This window comes from Apteryx rowi, unplaced genomic scaffold, assembly GCF_003343035.1.
Source record: "Apteryx rowi isolate R43461 unplaced genomic scaffold, aptRow1 scaffold_94, whole genome shotgun sequence".
Classification (NCBI taxonomy): Eukaryota; Metazoa; Chordata; class Aves; order Apterygiformes; family Apterygidae; genus Apteryx; species Apteryx rowi.
This window is the reverse complement of record NW_020451249.1, coordinates 2,163,298-2,170,976: the sequence shown is the minus strand read 5'-3', so window position 1 is coordinate 2,170,976 and position 7,679 is coordinate 2,163,298. Positions and strand designations below refer to the sequence as shown.

At 66.8% G+C, this 7,679-nt stretch overlaps 1 protein-coding gene across 1 annotated transcript in view; it reads right to left on the bottom strand.

The window, feature by feature from the left end:
- ZFPM1 (zinc finger protein, FOG family member 1) overlaps positions 1 to 7,679 on the bottom strand; it is a gene marked incomplete at its 5' end in the record, with an annotated part of 36,792 nt that overhangs the window by 10,366 nt on the left and 18,747 nt on the right. The gene's annotated exons all lie outside the window — the stretch shown is intronic.

Here is a 7,679-nt window from a genome sequence, read left to right as displayed (position 1 = left end):
GCCGGGGCGCAGCGGAAGGAGCGCTTCCCATCCCAGCGCCCAAAGTCGCGGCAGCTTCAGGCCTTAATGGCTCCGATGATCTGATAAGCCGCTGGTTTAATGGGTTAGATAACACGTTAATACGCTATGAAGGCTGCTCTAAAATGTTTTAACCGTGCCTTTGTCTTTCGGAGCGCAGATAAGATGGCAGGTAACCAATACGCAGATGTATGCGCGCCGGCTGCTCCGCGCGCCCCACGCCGCTCCGGAGCGGGGAACCGCCGCGGCCCCGGGAACCTGCCCGCGAGACGGCCGGACGCACGGACACYGAGCTGCCCGGCCAGGTTCATCGGTGCCCTCGGCCGCTCGCGGCGGTGCGGGGCGCCCAGCGTCTCCCTCGGTCGCTGCTGCGACGGCTCCCGGCAGCCCGGGCTTCTTCCCCGGCGCCGTTTTGCGGGCTTGTCCCGGGGATGCAGCTCCTCTCGCCCGGACTGTGGCACCGGCCTCCGAGGGCATCGGCCGCAACGCAGCCGGTGCCTGGACCCTGTGGGCGGGGAGGAGGCTCCGCTCGCTCGTTTGAAGGCAAATTGCTTTCAGAAGTAGAAACGCAGGGAGGATAAAACGATCCCATGGCTGCAGAGATTGAAATCTGATGTGTTTATTAGCCAGGCTGACATCTGGATCCTCTCTGCGCCGGGGTTATTTAAGGTGAGCGACGGGAAGCGCTGGGCGTTGCGCGCGGTCCGGAGGCGACCGCGGTCGCCGCTCCGTGCCGGGACGGGCTGAGCTGCCGCCCCGGGCTCCCCCCGTCCGCAGCGGGAGAAGCCTCCTCCGCCCCGGGGACGGCGGCTCCGTGCGCATCCCGGCAGAGATGGGGGCTGCCGGTGCCCCTCGGAGGAAAGCACCATCCGCTGGCGGGCGGATCACAGAAAGGGTCCTTGGTGGCACCGGGCCTGTGGGAAGGCGGCTCTTCCTCGCAGCGGATCCGGAACAGCGGAGGAAGGGGGACGGCAGAGKTGGCGGAGCCGCGGCCACCGCTCCCGGAGGGGCTGCTGGCGCCCTGGGGACCCCGCGGCTAATGACAGCCGGGGCCTTTGAAGAGCCGGTCGCATTCATTCCTGGCTCAAACCCTTCGCCGCTGCTCCTCACRGTGAGAAGGGGCAGCAGCAGCCCCTCTCCGCAGCTGATCCCGACAGGYGGGAAGGAGCCGGGAGGGCAGGGAGGGAGCACGGCCACCCCGGCCCCGCTCTGCCCTGCGGCTCGGGACACGGCCCGGGATCCTGCACACGATGCAGCCAGCAACCAGGGCCCAGGGCTGAGAGGGGCTGTGGGATCGAAACGGGATATTCCCATGTCCGCAACCAGCGGGGAGAGACCTTTGCAAGGTGCATGTTGCAATTCAGGGCTGCAGCCCGAACCCTGCCAGGCCAGACCCAGGGTTGCAGCACGAACCGTGCTGGGCAGGTTGCAGAGCTAACCACACCGGAAAAGCTGGTGTTCACCCTGCGATCTTTCTGCTCGCCAAATTATTTCCAATGAGTGACTTTCACCTGATTCCCAAAGCACCAGTGCCCGACACCTCGGTGCATTACCCGAGCGAGCAGGGACCGCAGGTCCTCCCCTCTGCCCGGGTGCACCCGGCTCTGGGTGGCCCTGCCCGGGGCTCCGGGCACTGGGCTCATTTGAGCAGCCCGTCGAGCGCGGTGCCAGCGCTGCCGGAGGAAACGGGCCGCTCTTTGGGAACCCATCCCCGTCCGAGCCCAACTGCCACCTCCTCTCCCCTTGTCCCCCCCCCCTTTTGCCCCCCTTCCCCACGTCTCACTGGTAATCAGCTGCGTTTGGGTCAGGAGACCATGTCTCCGAGATAAGAGCGTTCGCCTGACACTTCCCATGTCAGAGCACTTCATCTTCTGTGTATCAATCCCCAGCAGAGAAAACACACAGGCGCTGATAAAGAGAAAACCGTTCCAGACAGGGGGACAAAAATAGTGCTGCCGCTGCCGGCCCCGCCGCCCAGCGCCTCCGCGGGATGCTCCGGCCTCGGAGCGGGCCGGGGCGGCTTTGCCCCGGGAGCGGGGTGCACAGGCAGCAGCAGCCCGGGACGAGCCGCTGCCCCGCAGCACCGYGCACCGACCAGGCATGCGGCACCGGGGAGAGGAGGAAAAGGGTGATTTCCAAAGTAAACAGGCGGCACTGCTGCGTTTCTCCTCCTCCAGCCGGGCACGGCGCAGGGGAAATAACACCGAGCCGGAAAAGAGGAGGCCTCGGAAGTGCTGCATATTTATATTTTCAGGGCTTTCGAAGCYGAGCCCGGCCTGGAGGCGCGGGGGCTCTGGGAGGTGCGAGGCGGCGCCGGGCCCGGCTGGCTAATAGCCGCGGCAATCTCCCCGATCGGCGCGGCGGAGCAAAGTCCATGCGCGCGCGCTTCCGCCGCGGGTGCCCGCGTGGGTGCGTGCCGCCTCCGGGTCTGCCCTCGCCGCAGGATCTGGGACACCGGCTCTCGGTTTCACCACCCTGCAGGTTAATACAATTCCCATTTATCTAATCTCCCCATCGGTTCCCGGCGAGGCGGCACCCCATTGGCTCCGGCTTGCCAGCCGGCCCGGGAGTTATCACAGGAATTCCTATCTCCGAGATCATTAACCACATTGGGCAGGGATCGGGCTGTTTGCTTTGGATTGCAAAGAGAAGCAGCAAAAAGAAAGGAAGGAGGGAAAAACACAGCGGTCGGGGCTGGGAGGCTCGGCCTTGCCGGCTGCACCTGCTGGGGCCGCCGGCGGCAGCGCGCACCGTCTTTTGCATCCGCCCTAACCGCCCTCCGCTGCCCTTCGCACCGCGGCGCGGGACCCAGCAGGGCTCTGCAGAGAGCCGGCGCGTTCCCGGGGAGGGCCGGGAGCCACGGTCTGCCGCCGGCGCCGGACCGGTCTGACGTCCCTGCGGGAGGGGGTGGCAGCGGCAGTGCCAGGGCGCGTGGGCAGCYGGGACGTAATGGCAATACGGAAAAAAACACCCTGACCTCAGTATCTAGGAGGGCTTGGAAACATCCCCAGTGAAAGGCTTTGGGGCGCTGCAAAGAGGCAGGGGTGCATCCCGGAGACGGACGGTCTCCCGCGAACACCACCAACCCCAGGTCTCCCATCCCTGTGGCAGCCTGGCCTGGCCCTGCTGAGCTTCCCGGAGCCGTCCCGGGGCTGGAGAGGGCGGCGGGTCCCGGCGGCGGGGCCGGCACCTCGGGATGCAGCCGCCTTGGAGCACGCAGCGGTCAAGGGCAGGGAGCAGGGAGCCGCCTGGCTCTCCCCGGACCAGCCCGGTGCCTGGACTGCTTCCCTGCACCCTTATTTTTGCCCGTGGGATAACCGCGCTCGCTCACCTAGGCGCAGCGCTCTGCGCTTATCTCCTCATCGAGAGATTTCAAAGAAATAGCCTGAGCTCTGCTGGAGAGCAAAGATTAATCCTGTCATCACACCGCTGCTGTTCATCGGCTGATAAATGAAAGAGAAAAAGCACGGCTGCCATCCGAGCTCCCTCCTGGAAAGCCGGCTGGGGCGATCGGGAGCGGGCTGGGGGGGCCACGGCTCGGCTTGCCCTCAGGCCGTCGCCTCGGAGGGGTCTGGGCACGGGCTGCCGGGGGGGCCACGGTCCCAGCAGCAGCGCCGCGGCGGCGGCTACGTGCTCCACGTGCCTCCTCGGGCTCTGCCGGGTGAAGCAAGAAGGCGAAGAGGTGTGCAAGGAGGAATTAAACCTCCTGGGTAAATCCCTGCTTATTGCTCAGTGCCGGTAAGGAGTTATCGCGCAACAAAGCACCGCTGGCCAGGAGGGCAGGAAGCGGGTCAAGCACCGCGACACGCAAGCATGCAGCGCAAGGCACACCGCCGCTCGCGGGCTGGCACGGGCTGAGCCCAGCACCAGCCCTCCCCTGCAGTTAAAACACGCGTCTGCACAAAACCATTCACAAATGACCAGAACTGTCCTTACGGCCACGGAAATAAATAGTGCAACAAAAGGGACGGGTGAGGACGTGCCGTCCACCCTGGTGGGCGTCCCGGGTGTGCTCCTGGCTGCTCTGGGGCTCTAAATGCAGATGCATACACATGCATGCACATATACACATGCATAAACGTGCATGTGCACGTGCACATGCGTGCGTGCACACACATGCATGCACACGCACATGCATACTCACGCCTGCACACGTGCACACCGACACACATTAGCTTCTCCTCCAGGAGCGCAGCCTTGAAACGCGCAGGCGCCAAGGAGGTGGGAAGGGCAGAGGCGGCCCCGGCTGCGCTCACCGGCCCGCRGCCACCGGACCGGCTCGTGCCGAGCTCAGCGGCCCTGGCGAGCCCTGCCAGCCCCCAGCCAGGGCCGCATCCCGGAGAGGAGCCGGGGCCGAGGAAAGGACGACCCTTTTCCTAAACGGCTCCTGACTTCCAGGGCCTCCCTCCGCTCTCCCCGAACATATTCCCGAGACTTTAATCAAATATGGGCTAATGAATCAGATCTGCCCTTCTGAAAGGATCTCTGATTTGAGGGCTCCGGAGTGTTTGCAGCTGCCTGGATACTATCTGGATAAATACTGCTATCAGGGAGTCATGAGACCGCTTCCCAGCATGAGCGGCACCGCGCATTAGTCCTATTAATACTGTGCTTCCYGCCCCGGCCCCCGGGGGCGGCGCGCGGGGCTGCCGAAAGCCCTTGGGGGGGGGTCACTTTGTGCAGGACTCCGTGCAACCAAACGAGAAGCCTCCCGGCCACGAGCTCCCGGGGTGCAAAAAGCAGCGAAACCCAGCAGCCGGCCCCAAACAACGTCGCGACCCCCCTTGGAGTGGGGGYGGCCCGCGAGGCGGGCGGCGGAGGGGACCGGCACCCCGTCCGTCCGTCCGTCCCCGCTGGGCGCCCGTCCCGCTCGGCGCCGGCGGCCCCGGCCCGAGCCCCCCGCGCGCACCCGGGGGGATGATCCCGGCGGCGGGGCCCCTCCGCTGCACACCGCAGCTTCTGTTTTTAGCAGCTGCTAACGCGAGGCGGAAGGAATAAATCCTGACAACTCAACTAGCGAAATGATGCGATGGCACCGCTCAGATAAGATGGAGGGAGCCGATTGGGAAGTCTTAAGCTGCAAACACACAGCATCTCCACTCTTCACCTCCGCTCACAAAGGGAAATCTCTCCAAAGGGGCTAAGCAGATTATCCCGGCTTTGCCGTCCCGGGTGCTCCAGTAATCAGGGCGGCCTTGGGAGCGACGAAGGAGCGAGCAGGGCCGAAACGAGAGCGGGCGCGGAGGGGCGGCAGTGCCCGTGGCCGCTCCACGCGGCACCGGGATGCAGGCGGGCGGATGGCAGGGAAGCGCCCCGGGGCAAAGGCGGATGCACCAGGCAGCGAGGGGGCTGCCGGAGAGGGGGAAGCAAAGCAAAGGTGCATCGCGGCTCGGGTGGGCTCGCAGGAGCGAGCGGCTCGCGGAGAGACCTCTCGTCCCGGAGCCCCGCGTGCTCCCTGCGTTGCTCCCCGCTCCGGCGGCACCGGCGCGTGGAGGGATGGGGGTCCGCAGCAGCGCCGCGCCGCCGCGGGCAGGCAGGGCGAGCGGTGGCCCCCGCCGGCCGGGAGCCGAGGGGAGCTCGCTGCCCTTATCGCTCCCAACCATCGCTTGCGATTTATTGATTTTTTGACTCAGTACAACAGCAAATCTTTATCGCGCTGAACCCTGACCCCGGTTAATGGAGGAGCTGTTACCTACCCTGAATAGCAGCGCGGGCACTTCCCGGCCTCCCCGCGGGGCCGGGGCGGGGGGGGGCAGCCCCGAGCACCCCCCAGGCACCCCGGGGCGAAGGCAGCCCCCAGCCCGCCGCGGGACGGGGGCAAATCAGTGCCCCCGCAGCAGGCCGTGCCGGCTGCTCGGCTCGGCGCCGGCGCCACGCACCAGCTGTGCCCAAGCCGGCACGCACAGCTGGCAGGCGAGCGCAGCCACCGGCCACGTGGCCGCCGGGAGACGCGCCCATCCTCCCCGTCCCCGACGGAAACGCCTCTCGCCCCGTGCCCCGGCCAGGTGTCCTGCTCGAGCAGGATGCGTCCCGATAAGCCGCCGGCTCCCGGGACATTTGCGTTCAGGGTGTTGCTGCCTCCTGCAAACCCGCTCTCATCCCTGTGGCTCTCCTGGAGGTGCAGGAGCATCCCGCTCCTCGTGTCCCCCTGCTCCCAACTGCGTCCCTGTCCGGCCATGCCACGGCCGGAGGCGCGAGCAACGCAGAACGCCGGCTGCGAGGAGGTGCCCGGGGCTGCTGGAGGAGGAGGAGGAGGAGGGGAGCGGGAAGGGGGGACAGAAGGCAGCCCGGAGCCCACCCTTTTCGCTGCAGACAATAAGCGCTGCCCTGGTGTGAGATGCTATCGCGGCTCATTTCAGAGCTGAATGTGCGCCCTCCCGGCCAGGATATGATCAGCCCCTGCCGCCCCGGGGCTCTTTGTTGCACCGAGCGACGCTATCGGGGGATCAGGGCCAGCCGCGGCGGGCGGGGGGGAGAAATARTCATTAGGAATAAAATTAGAAAGCGCTCGGGGAGGACAGGAAGGAAGAAAACTTTCAGGCTCCCCGAGGCTGCGAGTGCCACCGGGCGGGTGCCCGAGCCGGACCCCTGTGCCAGGGACCTACGGGGACACCGGGGTCCCCCCCGCTTCCCCCGGCATGGGGGGCTGCCGGGACCCCCAGCACGGCCCAGGGCAGGAGCGCTCAGCAGCACGCGGGGCTGGGGAGGGGGCCGGTGCCAAAGCCCCCGCGGCCCCGGCGCCCTGCCGCGGGCTCCCGCGCCCGGCGAGCCGGCAGGGAACGGGGCCGCGCAGGAAGCCGAGGCGGCAGGAGGAAGCGGAGTTAAGAGGCCCGAGCCGCTGCCCAGATACGATGAGCCGGAGAGATATCCCGTCCCGGAAAAGGGGAGGGGGAAACCGCAGCGGGGGGCCGCCAGCTCTCGGCGGCCACCGGCCCTCGGCGGCCCGGGGCCGGGCATGGCCAGCCGTGCCGGGACTGCGGGCACGAGCCTGGAAACGCCCTGGTGCCGGCRCCAGGCCAGGAGCTGGGCAGCAAGGTGGCCCTGATTGGCAGCTGTCAGTCAACGTGAGACAGGCAGCACCGTCTCTAGGGCTCTTTCACCCCAAACATGCAGGTTTTTCTCCTTCCCAAGGGAAAGTGGAGGGCGGGAGGGATGGGGACAGAGAGGGGCTCTGCCTGCGCATTTCAACAGCGGCTGCTGCCGCCAGACATGGGGACATCCTTCTGCTCCGGGGGAACGGCCGGCCTGAGCATCCCTCCAGCCWGACGGTGCCTCCAACCCGCCCCGGCATCCCTCCATCCCGGCAGTGACCCCCAACCCGCCCTGGCACCCCTCCACCCCAGCAGCGTCCCCAAACTCACCACAGCATCCCTCCATCCCAGCAGTGTCCTCAAACCTGCCCTGGCACCCCTCCACCCCAGCAGTGTCCCCACATTGGCCTCAGCATCCCTCCATCCCAGCAGAGTCCCCAACCCACCCCGTCATCCCTCCACACCAGCAGCATCCCCAAACCATCCCCAACATCCTTCCACCCTGGCAGTGTCCCCAAATCYGCCCCAGCATCCATCCACCCTGGCAGTGTCCCCAAACTGTCCCCAACATCCCTCCACCCCAGCAGTGTCCCCACATCGGCCTCAGCATCCCTCCATCCCAGCAGAGTC